Source organism: Pseudophryne corroboree, chromosome 9, assembly GCF_028390025.1.
Source record: "Pseudophryne corroboree isolate aPseCor3 chromosome 9, aPseCor3.hap2, whole genome shotgun sequence".
Lineage (NCBI taxonomy): Eukaryota > Metazoa > Chordata > Amphibia > Anura > Myobatrachidae > Pseudophryne > Pseudophryne corroboree.
In genome coordinates, this window is record NC_086452.1 from 182,782,235 (window position 1) to 182,797,803 (window position 15,569).

A 15,569-nucleotide genomic window follows, 5' to 3' on the forward strand; every position below is an offset into this window, starting at 1 on the left:
AAATAAAAATCAATTTCCCGTTTCTTAAGTTTATCCAGTTGAAGAAACACTTGTTCAGCTGTGTCTCCCCCGCAGGAGTCCTGGAATTTGTCCGAAAACAAAATGGTGTCTGCTTCTGAATCGGTCAAGCTGAGAGCTTCTCCGACCGGTAAAATGACGTTGTGAAAGCCAGGAACCACATCCGAGTTTGACATAATCCAACAGCTACTCCCGACAGGTTAAAAACAGTAATGGTCACCACAATGTATTCAAAGGTTTAAGGGTGCCTTAGTAACACATACTTGGATGCAATCCGCTGTATGGTAAATATGAGACAAAACGGCAATGCTCGGCACTCCTAATGCAAAAAGAAAGACAACTTGCTCCGGTGCCCTGTCTGCGGATAGCAAATGTAGGTAAGCAGAAATAACCGGCACTCATAGAGACTAGAATAATCAATTGACACGGCACAGTAGCTTAAGTCAACGTTTCAGGAATCTCTCCTTTTATCAAGACCAAAAGCACACTATACATACAAACATATAAATAGCTTACCTAACACCACGTGAACTTCACCCTCCGCCGCTCTCCGGGATACACAGTGACGTCATGGGCGCGCGCCGGCGCCGGCGAACTGCGTCCCAGGGGGCGGGACTGTAATGTACAAGACCCATCACCATGACAACAGAGCTGTGGATACCAAACCAAAGACGGATGTTATATATCCACACACTTCTTAACACGTAGACCTGGGAATTACAAGTGTTTAGGCTGCACCACTTGCAGCTGTTTGGAAACGGGACAGTTTTTTCATCATCCCAGATCAGGCAAGAAGTATACCATTACAGCTCCATACACGTGTTCTAGTCGTTATGTGATCTACTATATTAAATGCCCATGCGGGTTACTTTACATTGGCAAAACAATACGCCAATTTAAAGAAAGGATAGCCCTCCATCGTTCCAGTATTAGAGCTGCACTGGAGGGCAAAAGTTCCGAGCAACCGGTCGCCCGCCACTTTAAAGACTGCCATCATAGTCTGGCATCGATTCGTTACAAAATCATTGATGGGGTGCCAGAGTCCAAAAGAGGTGGTGACCGTGGTAAAATTTTATTGCAGAAAGAGGCCCGCTGGATATACATATTACAAACTGTTAAACCACTGGGCCTGAATGACATTCTTTCATATACATGTTTTCTGTAAAAGATCATATTTTCTTTATGGTTCCCTAGAAGGGGCGCTGTCAGTTATATTGTCAAATTTTTTCACATGCTGCTCTTCAGCATACATTCATTCATGCATACGGTGATTGTATATGACAGCGCTTCACCAGGGCAGCCATTTCATTTAGTTATGCTATATAGCTGTCAGTTTTCTTTATCTCTGTCTGATCATTTCTGAGATGCAGCGTATTCTATTTACATTTTGTGTATATGCCTAGACCAGGTTAATTAGTATAACATAGCTGAATCTGTGATCTCCATGTCCCGTGCACTGTGTATTTATATATAACATCCGTCTTTGGTTTGGTATCCACAGCTCTGTTGTCATGGTGATGGGTCTTGTACATTACAGCCCCGCCCCCTGGGACGCAGTTCGCCGGCGCCGGCGCGCGCCCATGACGTCACTGTGTATCCCGGAGAGCGGCGGAGGGTGAAGTTCACGTGGTGTTAGGTAAGCTATTTATATGTTTGTATGTATAGTGTGCTTTTGGTCTTGATAAAAGGAGAGATTCCTGAAACGTTGACTTAAGCTACTGTGCCGTGTCAATTGATTATTCTAGTCTCTATGAGTGCCGGTTATTTCTGCTTACCTACATTTGCTATCCGCAGACAGGGCACCGGAGCAAGTTGTCTTTCTTTTTGCATTAGGAGTGCCGAGCATTGCCGTTTTGTCTTATATATATATATATATATATATATAGCAGCTATAAGGGGATATAATTCAGTTAGTCCCTGTATTATATAGCGCTCTGGTGTGTGCTGGCATACTCTCTCTCTGTCTCCCCAAAGGGCTTTGTGGGGTCCTGTCCTCTGTCAGAGCATTCCCTGTGTGTATGCAGTGTGTCGGTACGGCTGTGTCGACATGTTTGATGAGGAGGCTTATGTGGAGGCGGAGCAAATGCCTGTAAATGTGATGTCACCCCCTGCGGGGTCGACACCTGAGTGGATGGTTCTGTGGAAGGAATTACGCGACAGTGTCGACTCCTTGCATAAAAGGTTTGACGACATACCTACTATGGGACAGCCGGCTTCTCAGCCTGTGCCTGCCCAGGCGTCTCAAAAGCCATCAGGGGCTCTAAAACGCCCGCTACCTCAGATGGCAGACACAGATGTCGACACGGATACTGACTCCAGTGTCGACGACGATGAGACTAATGTAACTTCCAATAGGGCCACACGTTACATGATTGAGGCAATGAAAAATGTGTTGCACATTTCTGATGTTTCCCCCGGTACCACAAAAAAGGGTATTATGTTTGGAGAGAAAAAACTACCAGTAGCTTTTCCTCCATCTGAGGAGTTAAATGACGTGTGTGAAGAAGCGTGGGCTTCTCCTGATAAGAAACTGGTAATTTCTAAGAGGTTACTAATGGCGTACCCTTTCCCGCCAGAGGATAGGTCACGCTGGGAAACATCCCCTAGGGTGGATAAAGCGCTCACACGCTTGTCAAAGAAGGTGGCACTACCGTCTCCAGATACGGCCGCCCTGAAGGAATCTGCTGATAGAAAGCAGGAGGCTATCCTGAAGTCTATATATACACACACAGGTGTTATACTGAGACCAGCGATTGCGTCAGCATGGATGTGCAGTGCTGCAGCTGCGTGGTCAGATTCCGTCGGAAAATATTGATACCCTAGACAGGGACACTATATTGCTAACCGTAGAGCATATTAAAGACACACTTTTATACATGAGGGATGCACAGAGGGATATTTGCCGGCTGGCATCCTAAATTAGTGCAATGTCCATTTCTGCCAGGAGAGGGTTATGGACTCGGCAGTGGACAGGAGATGCAGATTCCAAAAGGCACATGGAAGTTCTGCCTTATAAGGGTGAGGAGTTGTTCGGGGATGGTCTCTCGGACCTCGTTTCCACAGCAACAGCTGGGAAGTCTACATTTTTACCCCATGTTCCCTCACAGCCAAAGAAAGCACCGTATTATCAGGTACAGTCCTTTCGGCCCAATAGGGGCAAGCGGGTTAAGGGCGCGTCCTTTCTGCCCAGAGGCAGAGGTAGGGGGGAAAAGCTGCAGCATACAGCCAGTTCCCAGGAGCAAAAGTCCTCCCACGCTTCCTCTAAGTCCACAGCATGATGCTGGGGCTCCACAGGCGGAGCCAGGTACGGTGGGGGCCCGTCTCAAATATTTCAGCAATCAGTGGGCTCGCTCACAGGTGGATCCCTGGATCTTTCAAATAGTATCTCAGGGGTACAAGCTGGAATTCGAGACGTCTCCCCCCCCGCCGTTTCCTCAAATCTGCCTTACCAACCACTCCCTCAGGCAGGGAGGCAGTGTTACAGGCAATTCACAAGCTGTATTCACAACAGGTGATAGTAAAGGTGCCCCTACTTCAACAAGGACGGGGTTACTATTCCACAATGTTTGTGGTACCGAAACCGGACGGTTCGGTGAGACCCATTTTAAATTTTAAATCCTTGAACACATATATAAAAAAATTCAAGTTCAAGATGGAATCGCTCAGGGCGATTATTGCAAGCCTGGACGAGGGGGATTACATGGTATCACTGGACATCAAGGATGCTTACCTGCATGTCCCCATTTACCATCCTCACCAGGAGTACCTCAGATTTGTGGTACAGGATTGTCATTACCAATTCCAGACGTTGCCGTTCGGTCTATCCACGGCTCCGAGGGTCTTTACCAAGGTAATGGCCGAAATGATGATACTCCTTCGAAAGAAGGGAGTTTTAATTATCCCGTACTTGGACGATCTCCTGATAAAGGCGAGGTCCAGGGAGCAGTTGTTGGTCGGGGTAGCACTATCTCGGGAGGTGCTACAACAGCACGGCTGGGTTCTAAATATACCAAAGTCACAGCTGATCCCTACGACACGTCTACTGTTCCTGGGGATGGTTCTGGACACAGAACAGAAAAAAGTGTTTCTCCCGGAGGAGAAGGCCAAGGAGCTGTCATCTCTAGTCAGAGGCCTCCTAAAACCAAAACAGGTGTCGGTGCATCACTGCACGCGGATCCTGGGAAAGATGGTAGCTTCCTACGAAGCAATTCCATTCGGCAGGTTCCATGCAAGAACCTTTCAGTGGGACCTATTGGACAAGTGGTCCGGATCGCATCTTCAGATGCATCGGCTGATAACCCTGTTTCCAAGGACCAGGGTGTCTCTGCTGTGGTGGCTGCAGAGTGCTCATCTTCAAGAGGGCCGCAGATTCGGCATACAGGACTGGGTCCTGGTGACCACGGATGCCAGCCTTCGAGGCTGGGGGGCAGTCACACAGGGAAGAAACTTCCAAGGACTATGGTCAAGTCAGGAGACTTCCCTGCACATAAATATTCTGGAACTGAGGGCCATTTACAATGCCCTAAGTCAGGCAAAACCCCTGCTTCAAAACCAGCCGGTACTGATCCAGTCAGACAACATCACGGCGGTCGCCCATGTAAACCGACAGGGCGGCACGAGAAGCAGGACGGCGATGGCAGAAGCCACAAGGATTCTCCGATGGGCGGAAAATCACGTGTTAGCACTGTCAGCAGTGTTCATTCCGGGAGTGGACAACTGGGAAGCAGACTTCCTCAGCAGGCACGACCTCCACCCGGGAGAGTGGGGACTTCATCCAGAAGTCTTCCAAATGATTGTAAACCGTTGGGAAAAACCAGAGGTGGACATGATGGCGTCCCGCCTAAACAAAAAGCTAGAAAGATATTGCGCCAGGTCGAGAGACCCTCAGGCGATAGCTGTGGACGCTCTAGTGACACCGTGGGTGTACCGGTCGGTTTATGTGTTCCCTCCTCTTCTTCTCATACCAAAGGTACTGAGGATAATAAGGAGAAGAGGAGTAAGAACTATACTCATTGTTCCGGATTGGCCAAGAAGAGCTTGGTACCCGGAACTTCAAGAAATGATCTCAGAGGACCCATGGCCTCTGCCGCTCAGACAGGACATGCTACAGCAGGGGCCCTGTCTGTTCCAAGACTTACCGTGGCTGCGTTTGACGGCATGGCGGTTGAACACCGGATCCTGAAGGAAAAGGGCATTCCGGAGGAAGTCATTCCTACGCTGATTAAAGCTAGGAAAGAAGTTACCGCAAACCATTATCACCGCATTTGGCGAAAATATGTTGCGTGGTGTGAGGCCAGGAAGGCCCCAACGGAGGAATTTCAGCTAGGTCGATTTCTGCACTTCCTGCAGTCAGGGGTGACTATGGGCCTAAAATTGGGTTCCATTAAGGTCCAGATTTCGGCCCTATCGATTTTCTTCCAGAGAGAACTGGCTTCACTACCTGAAGTTCAGACTTTTGTTAAGGGAGTGCTGCATATTCAGCCCCCTTTTGTGCCTCCAGTGGCACCTTGGGATCTCAACGTGGTGTTGGATTTCCTAAAGTCACATTGGTTTGAGCCACTAAAAACCGTGGATTTGAAATATCTCACGTGGAAAGTGGTCATGTTGTTGGCCTTGGCTTCGGCCAGACGTGTATCAGAATTGGCGGCTTTGTCGTGTAAAAGCCCTTATCTGATTTTCCATATGGATAGGGCAGAATTGAGGACTCGTCCCCAGTTTCTCCCTAAAGTGGTATCAGCTTTTCATCTGAACCAACCTATCGTGGTGCCTGCGGCTACTAAAGACTTGGAGGCTTCCAAGTTGTTGGACGTAGTCAGGGCCCTGAAAGTCTATGTTTCCAGGACAGCTGGAGTCAGAAAGACTGACTCGCTATTTATCCTGTATGCGCCCAACAAGTTGGGTGCACCTGCTTCAAAGCAGACTATTGCTCGCTGGATCTGTAGTACGATTCAGCTTGCACATTCGGCGGCTGGACTGCCGCATCCTAAATCAGTGAAAGCCCATTCCACGAGGAAGGTGGGCTCTTCTTGGGCGGCTGCCCGAGGGGTCTCGGCTCTACAACTTTGCCGAGCAGCTACTTGGTCGGGGTCAAACACATTTGCAAAATTCTACAAGTTTGACACCCTGGCTGAGGAGGACCTAGAGTTTGCCCATTCGGTGCTGCAGAGTCATCCGCACTCTCACGCCCGTTTGGGAGCTTTGGTATAATCCCCATGGTCCTTACGGAGTCCCAGCATCCACTTAGGACGTCAGAGAAAATAAGAATTTACTCACCGGTAATTCTATTTCTCGTAGTCCGTAGTGGATGCTGGGCGCCCATCCCAAGTGCGGATTGTCTGCAATACTTGTATATAGTTATTGTTTAACTAAAGGGTTATTGTTGAGCCATCTGTTGAGAGGCTCAGTTGTTATCATATATATATAACTGGGTATTGTATCACGAGTTATACGGTGTGGCTGGTATGAGTCTTACCCGGGATTCAAAATCCTTCCTTATTGTGTCAGCTCTTCCGGGCACAGTATCCTAACTGAAGTCTGGAGGAGGGTCATAGTGGGAGGAGCCAGTGCACACCAGTAGTCTAAAGCTTTCTTTATAGTTGTGCCCAGTCTCCTGCGGAGCCGCTATTCCCCATGGTCCTTACGGAGTCCCAGCATCCACTACGGACTACGAGAAATAGAATTACCGGTGAGTAAATTCTTATTTCTCTAACGTCCTAGTGGATGCTGGGAACTCCGTAAGGACCATGGGGAATAGCGGGCTCCGAAGGAGGCTGGGCACTCTAGAAAGATCTTAGACTACCTGGTGTGCACTGGCTCCTCCCACTATGACCCTCCTCCAAGCCTCAGTTAGATTTCGTGCCCGGCCGAGGTTGGATGCACACTAGGGGCTCTCCTGAGCTCTTAGAAAGTTATAGTCTTAGAATTTGTTTTTTTCAGTGAGACCTGCTGGCAACAGGCTCACTGCAGCGAGGGACTAAGGGGAGAAGAAGCGAACTCGCCTGCTTGCAGCCGGATTGGGCTTCTTAGGCTACTGGACACCATTAGCTCCAGAGGGATCGACCGCAGGCCCAGCCTTGATGTTCGGTCCCGGAGCCGCGCCGCCGTCCCCCTTACAGAGCCAGAAGCAGGAAGATGGTCCGGAAAATCGGCGGCATGAAGACATCCTGTCTTCACCAAGGTAGCGCACAGCACTGCAGCTGTGCGCCATTGCTCCTCATACACACTTCACACTCCGGTCACTGAGGGTGCAGGGCGCTGGGGGGGGGCGCCCTGAGGCTGCAATAAAAACACCTTGGCTGGCTAAAATACCTCAATATATAGCCCCTGGGGCTATATATGAGGTAAATACCCCTGCCAGAATAACAAAATAAGCGGGAGAATAGGCCGCGAAAAAGGGGCGGAGCCTATCTCCTCAGCACACTGGCGCCATTTTTCCCTCACAGCTCGGCTGGAAGGAAGCTCCCTGGCTCTTCCCTGCATTTCTACAATACAGTAAGAGGGAAAAGAGAGGGGGGGGGGCACAAAATTGGCACTGTATACAGTATAAGCAGCTATTAGGGACATAACTCAGTTAGTCCCTGTATATATATATAGCGCTCTGGTGTGTGCTGGCATACTCTTACTCTGTCCCCCCAAAGGGCTTTTGTGGGTCCTGTCCTCTATTTGAGCATTCCCTGTGTGTGTGGAGTGTGTCGGTACGGCTGTGTCGACATGTTTGAGGAGGATAATGATGTGGAGGGGGAGCAGATGCCTTTAGCAGAGATGTCACCCCCTGCGGGGCAGACACCTGAGTGGATGGTATTATGGCAAGAAATGAGTGCACGTATAGACTCCTTACATAAAAAATGTGACGACATGCCGACTGTGGGACAGCCGAGTCTTCAGCTCGTGCCTGTCCAAGGGTCTCAAAAGTCATCAGGGGCTCTAAAACGCCCGTTATCTCAGGTGGCACAAGTAGATGTCGACACGGATACTGACGCCAGTGTCGACGACGATGAGTCAAATTTAATGCCCGTTAAGGCCATTCGCTGCATGATTGAGGCAATGAAAGAGGTGTTAAATATTTCTGATTTAAATCCAGGTACCACAAAAAAGGGTATTATGTTTGGGGAGAAAAAACTACCTGTAGTTTTTCCCCCGTCAGATGAATTAAATGAAGTGTGTGAAGAAGCGTGGGCTTCCCCTGATAAGAAATTGGTGATTCCTAAGAAATTACTAATGGCGTTTGTCAAAAAAGGTGGCACTACCGTCCCAGGATACGGCCGCCCTTAAGGAACCTGCTGATAGAAGGCAGGAGGCGATCCTGAAGTCTGTATATACACACTCAGGCATTATACTCAGACCAGCAATTGCGTCAGCTTGGATGTGCAGTGCTGCCGCTGCATGGTCAGATAACCTGTCAGAAAATATTGACACACTAGACAGAGACACGATCCTGTTAACAATTGACCATATAAAAGACTCAGTCTTATACATGAGAGATGCACAGAGGGAAATCTGCCGGCTGGCATCTAAAGTAAGTGCACTATCTATCTCTGCTAGGAGATGCTTATGGACTCGCCAGTGGACTGGAGATGCAGATTCCAAAAGGCACATGGAAGTTTTGCCTTATAAAGGGGAGGAATTATTTGGGGATGGTCTCTCCGACCTAGTTTCCACAGCAACGTCTGGGAAGTCAGCATTTTTACCCCATGTCCCCTCACAGCCTAAGAAGGCGCCATTTTATCAGGTTCAGTCCTTTCGATCCCAGAAAAATAAGCGGGGAAAAGGAGGGTCTTTTCTGTCAAGAGGCAGAGGCAGGGGGAAAAGGCTGCAGCAAACAGCAGGTTCCCAGGAACAAAAGTCCTCCCCCGCTTCCTCTTCCAAGTCCGCCGCATGACGGTGGGGCTTCACAAGCGGAGCCAGGTACGGTGGGGGCCCGCTTCAGGAATTTCAGCGATCAGTGGGTTCGCTCACAGGTGGATCCCTGGATCCTTCAAATAGTATCTCAGGGATACAGGCTGGAATTCGAGGCGATTCCACCCCGCCGTTTCCTAAAATCCACTTTGCCGATTGCTCCCTCAGACAGGGAGGCAGTGCTAGCGGCAATTCACAAGCTGTATTCCCAGCAGGTGATAATCAAGGTACCCCTACTTCAACAAGGCCGGGGTTACTATTCCACACTATTTGTGGTACCGAAACCGGACGGTTCGGTGAGACCCATTCTAAATTTGAAGTCCTTGAACACATACATAAAAAAATTCAAGTTCAAGATGGAATCGCTCAGGGCGGTTATTGCAAGCCTGGACGAGGGGGATTACATGGTATCCCTGGACATCAAGGATGCTTACCTGCATGTCCCCATTTACAATTCTCACCAGGAGTACCTCAGATTTGTGGTACAGGATTGCCATTACCAATTCCAGACGCTGCCGTTTGGACTCTCCACGGCACCGAGGGTATTTACCAAGGTTATGGCGGAAATGATGATACTCCTTCGAAAAAAGGGAGTTTTAATTATCCCATACTTGGACGATCTCCTAATAAAGGCACGATCCAAGGAACAGTTGTTAGTGGGAGTAGCACTATCTCAGGAAGTGCTGCGCCAGCACGGTTGGATTCTGAATATCCCAAAGTCACAGCTGGTCCCCACGACACGTCTAATGTTCCTGGGAATGATTCTGGACACGGCCCAGAAAAAAGTGTTTCTCCCGGAGGAGAAAGCCAGGGAGTTGTCTTCTCTAGTCAGAGACCTCCTAAAACCAAAACAGGTATCGGTGCATCACTGCACGCGGGTCCTGGGAAAGATGGTAGCTTCTTACGAAGCAATTCCATTCGGCAGGTTCCATGCCAGAATCTTTCAGTGGAACCTGTTGGACAAGTGGTCCGGATCGCATCTTCAGATGCATCGTTTAATAACCCTGTCTCCACGAACCAGGGTGTCTCTTCTGTGGTGGCTGAACAGTGCTCATCTTCTGGAGGGCCGCAGATTCGGCATACAGGACTGGGTCCTGGTGACCACGGATGCCAGCCTACGAGGCTGGGGGGCAGTCACAAAGGGAAGAAATTTCCAGGGACTATGGTCAAGTCAGGAGACTGCCCTTCACATAAATATTCTGGAACTAAGGGCCATTTACAATGCCCTAAGTCAAGCAAAATCCCTGCTCCTACACCAGCCAGTGCTGATCCAGTCAGACAACATCACGGCAGTCGCCCATGTGAATCGACAGGGCGGCACAAGAAGCAGGACGGCGATGGCAGAAGCCACAAAAATTCTCCGATGGGCGGAGAATCATGTACTAGCACTGTCAGCAGTGTTCATCCCGGGAGTGGACAACTGGGAAGCAGACTTTCTCAGCAGGCACGACCTCCACCCGGGAGAGTGGGGACTTCATCCAGAAGTCTTCCAAATGATTGTAAATCAATGGGGTCGTCCACAGGTGGACATGATGGCGTCCCGCATAAACAAAAAACTAGAGAAGTATTGCGCCAGGTCAAGAGACCCTCAGGCGATAGCGGTGGACGCCCTAGTGACACCGTGGGTGTACCGGTCAGTGTATGTGTTCCCTCCTTTACCTCTCATACCAAAGGTACTGAGAATAATAAGAAAGCGAGGAGTAAACACAATTTTCGTGGTTCCGGATTGGCCAAGAAGAGCGTGGTACCCGGAACTTCAAGAGATGATCTCAGAGGACCCTTGGTCCCTGCCGCTCAGACAGGACCTGCTACAGCAGGGCCCCTGTCTGTTCCAAGACTTACCGCGGCTGCGTTTGACGGCATGGCGGTTGAACGCCGGATCCTGAAGGAAAAGGGCATTCCGGAGGAAGTCATTCCTACGCTTATTAAAGCCAGGAAAGATGTTACGGCAAAACATTATCACCGCATATGGCGGAAATATGTTGCATGGTGCGAGGCCAAAAAGGCCTCAACAGAGGAATTTCAACTAGGTCGATTTCTGCATTTCCTGCAAGCAGGAGTGAATATGGGCCTAAAACTAGGCTCCATTAAAGTACAGATCTCGGCTCTGTCGATTTTCTTTCAAATGGAACTAGCTTCAGTACCTGAAGTTCAGACGTTTGTGAAAGGAGTGCTGCATATTCAGCCCCCATTTGTGCCTCCTGTGGCACCGTGGGATCTCAACATGATGTTGAATTTCTTGAAATCACATTGGTTTGAGCCACTAAAAACCGTGGATCTGAAATATCTCACGTGGAAAGTGGTCATGTTATTGGCCCTGGCATCAGCCAGGCGAGTGTCAGAATTGGCGGCTTTATCATGTAAAAGCCCTTATCTGGTTTTTCATATGGATAGGGCAGAATTGAGGACTCGTCCCCAGTTTCTCCCTAAGGTGGTGTCAGCGTTTCACCTGAACCAGCCTATTGTGGTGCCTGCGGCTACTAAGGATTTGGAGGACTCCAAGTTGCTAGACGTTGTCAGGGCCCTGAAAATATATGTTTCCAGGACGGCTGGAGTCAGAAAATCTGACTCGCTGTTTATCCTATATGCACCCAACAAGCTGGGTGCTCCTGCTTCTAAGCAGACTATTGCTCGTTGGATTTGTAGTACAATTCAGCTTGCACATACTGTGGCAGGCCTGCCACAGCCTAAATCTGTCAATGCCCATTCCACAAGGAAGGTGGGCTCATCTTGGGCGGCTGCCCGAGGGGTCTCGGCTTTACAACTTTGCAGAGCAGCTACTTGGTCAGGGGCAAACACGTTTGCAAAATTCTATAAATTTGATACCCTGGCTGAGGAGGACCTGGAGTTCTCTCATTCGGTGCTGCAGAGTCATCCGCACTCTCCCGCCCGTTTGGGAGCTTTGGTATAATCCCCATGGTCCTTACGGAGTTCCCAGCATCCACTAGGACGTTAGAGAAAATAAGAATTTACTTACCGGTAATTCTCTTTCTCGTAGTCCGTAGTGGATGCTGGGCGCCCATCCCAAGTGCGGTCTATCTGCAATACTTGTACATAGTTATTGTTAACTAAATCGGGTTATTGTTGAGCCATCTGTTGAGAGGCTCTATCGTTTCATACTGTTAACTGTGTTTTCATATCACGAGTTGTTCGGTGTGATTGGTGTGGCTGGTATGAGTCTTACCCGGGATTCAAAATCCTTCCTTATTGTGTACGCTCGTCCGGGCACAGTACCTAACTGAGGCTTGGAGGAGGGTCATAGTGGGAGGAGCCAGTGCACACCAGGTAGTCTAAGATCTTTCTAGAGTGCCCAGCCTCCTTCGGAGCCCGCTATTCCCCATGGTCCTTACGGAGTGCCCAGCATCCACTACGGACTACGAGAAAGAGAATTACCGGTAAGTAAATTCTTATTTTTTTCCTGCAATGCCACGCCCCTTGCAGTGAAGCCATGCATCTTTTATTGAGGCTATACCCATTTTGGCACTAATGGCAATTGAGGGGGGAAGGGGCACCAGAATTTTTTTGCTTGCGGGAGAAAAAATTCTAGTTACGCCACTGACAGAGGTGACTATATTGAAACAATCTGCATCTCTCTCTCCACAGTCCCTATCTGCCCCTACCACTCCACTCTCTCCCCAGTCCCTGTCTAACTCAACCCCTCCCCCCTCTCTCTCCCACGCCCTGTCTGCCCCTACCCCCTCTCTCCCCGGTCCCTATCTGCTCCTCCCCCACTCTCCACCCCCAGTTTCTATCTGCCCATACCGCCACTCTCATTCCCCTGCTCCTCTCTCTGTATGCAGCAAGTGTGAAACAATCAGTTCAGTATTATTAATATTAGCAGCAGGGTAGGAGGCTGTAACATTTCCCTGCAGTATTAGTTTCACTTTGCGCTATGTCAGCTTACAGCACACAAAGGAATCATTTGGTCCACGTGGCGGCCTCTAGTGGCTGGCAGCGCACATTACAGAGGTGAGGAGCAGACTTGGCCTTGGCTTTTATAATAAAGTGTGTGTGTGTGTATATATATATATATATATATATATAGAGAGAGAGAGAGAGAAATAGATAAATGGATATAGCTATATGATATATAGTATGCCATTAGATTTACATTTATTTAGTAAAAAAACATTCTGCTCCAGTGGTAGATTCCTCACTGCAGCTGCAGACAGCACAGCTCCCGTCTGTCCCCCTCCTCTGAGCATTCACTGTGGCTGGACCAACAGAGATGGAGAAAGACAGCTGCAGCAGCACCAACGTTAAAAATGATGAACCAATTATGTCGCCGGTGCTGCGGCTTTTGAGTACAACTCCCTTCACTTCCTCTCCCCGTAACTGCGTCTCTCTCTCTCTCTCTCTCTCTCTGCTCCTGTCCTCCAGCCGGTTACGGCCCGCAGCACAGTTGGCCCCTTGATAGCAGCAGGCCTGGTGCAATCCACCGGCTGCATCACTGCTAGTTCCTCCATTGGTAAACCCATAAAACTTAATTATATTGGGGTTTGTAAAGTGCATTAAAAGATGGGTCCATATTTTTTTTTCAAATACATAGAGGAAGGAATATAAACTTTTCAGGCAACTTCAGGACATTCTGAAATATATTTATTGCATCATTGCTTAAACTGGATCTCGAATAGCTTCTGGTGATCGTTTCCAGAATATTTTTCAGTCTTGGAAGAGATGAGATGAGTACAAGAGAAGAACCTGTGATGAGGATCTGTGGCAAGAATTTGTTACTGGAGAAATTGTGGAAATGTATTGGCCTTTATTGGGAAGGTCAGGTTGGCTCTTTTGGGACTTTTTGGTCCTAAAGATAAAAAATAAAAAAAGAGAGAGTCCGCCAGGTCTTAGTTATCTTGGACCAAGGCTCTAAGTAAGAATTAAGGGGTCTATTTACTAAACTTTGGAGAGAGAGAAAGTGTACAGAGAGAAAGTACCAGCCAACAGGTTCCGATCTACCATATTACAGGCTGTGTTTGAAAAATGACAGGAGCTGGTTGGTTGGTAGTTTATCTCCATCCACTTTTCTCTGACGTCCTAAGTGGATGCTGGGGACTCCGTCAGGACCATGGGGAATAGCGGCTCCGCAGGAGACAGGGCACAAAAATAAAGCTTTAGGATCAGGTGGTGTGCACTGGCTCCTCCCCCTATGACCCTCCTCCAAGCCTCAGTTAGGTTTTTGTGCCCGTCCGAGCAGGGTGCAATCTAGGTGGCTCTCTTAAGGAGCTGCTTAGAAAAAGTTTTTAGGTTTTTTATGTTCAGTGAGTCCTGCTGGCAACAGGCTCACTGCATCGAGGGACTTAGGGGAGAGAAGTTCAACTCACCTGCGTGCAGGATGGATTGGCTTCTTAGGCTACTGGACACCATTAGCTCCAGAGGGAGTCGGAACACAGGTCTCACCCTGGGGTTCGTCCCGGAGCCGCGCCGCCGACCCCCCTTGCAGATGCTGAAGATTGAAGGTCCAGAAACCGGCGGCAGAAGGCTTTTCAGTCTTCATGAAGGTAGCGCACAGCACTGCAGCTGTGCGCCATTGTTGTCACACACTTCACACCATAGGTCACGGAGGGTGCAGGGCGCTGCTGGGGGCGCCCTGGGCAGCAATGTATAATACCTTTTATGGCTAAAAAATACATCACATATAGCCCTTGAGGCTATATGGATGTATTAAACCCATGCCAGATATCTCAAACTCCGGGAGAAAAGCCCGCCGGAATAGGGGGCGGGGCTTATTCTCCTCAGCACACAGCGCCATTTTCCTGCTCAGCTCCGCTGTGAGGAAGGCTCCCAGGACTCTCCCCTGCACTGCACTACAGAAACAGGGTAAAACAGAGAGGGGGGGCACTTTTTTTGGCGATATTTTATATATTTAAGCTGCTATAAGGATACAACACTTATATAAGGTTGTTCCCATATATATTATAGCGCTTGGGTGTGTGCTGGCAAACTCTCCCTCTGTCTCCCCAAAGGGCTAGTGGGGTCCTGTCTTCGATAAGAGCATTCCCTGTGTGTCTGCTGTGTGTCGGTACGTGTGTGTCGACATGTATGAGGACGATGTTGGTGTGGAGGCAGAGCAATTGCTGATAATGGTGATGTCACCCCCCAGGGAGTCGACACCGGAATGGATGGCTTTGTTTATGGAATTACGTGATAATGTCAGCACATTACAAACGACATGAGACGGCCGGAAAACCAGTTGGTACCTGCCCAGGCGTCTCAGACACCGTCAGGGGCTGTAAAACGCCCTTTACCTCAGTCGGTCGACACAGACCCAGACACGGACACTGAATCTAGTGTCGACGGTGAAGAAACAAACGTATTTTCAAGTAGGGCCACACGTTATATGATCACGGCAATGAAGGAGGCTTTGCATATCTCTGATACTGCAAGTACCACAAAAAGGGGTATTATGTGGGGGGTGAAAAAACTACCTGTAGTTTTTCCTGAATCAGAGGAATTGAATGATGTATGTGATGAAGCGTGGGTTAACCCAGATAGAAAAGTGCTAATTTCAAAAAAGTTATTGGCATTATACCCTTTCCCGCCAGAGGTTAGGGCGCGCTGGGAAACACCCCCTAGGGTGGATAAGGCGCTCACACGCTTATCAAAACAAGTGGCGTTACCGTCTCCTGATACGGCCGCCCTCAAGGATCCAGCTGATA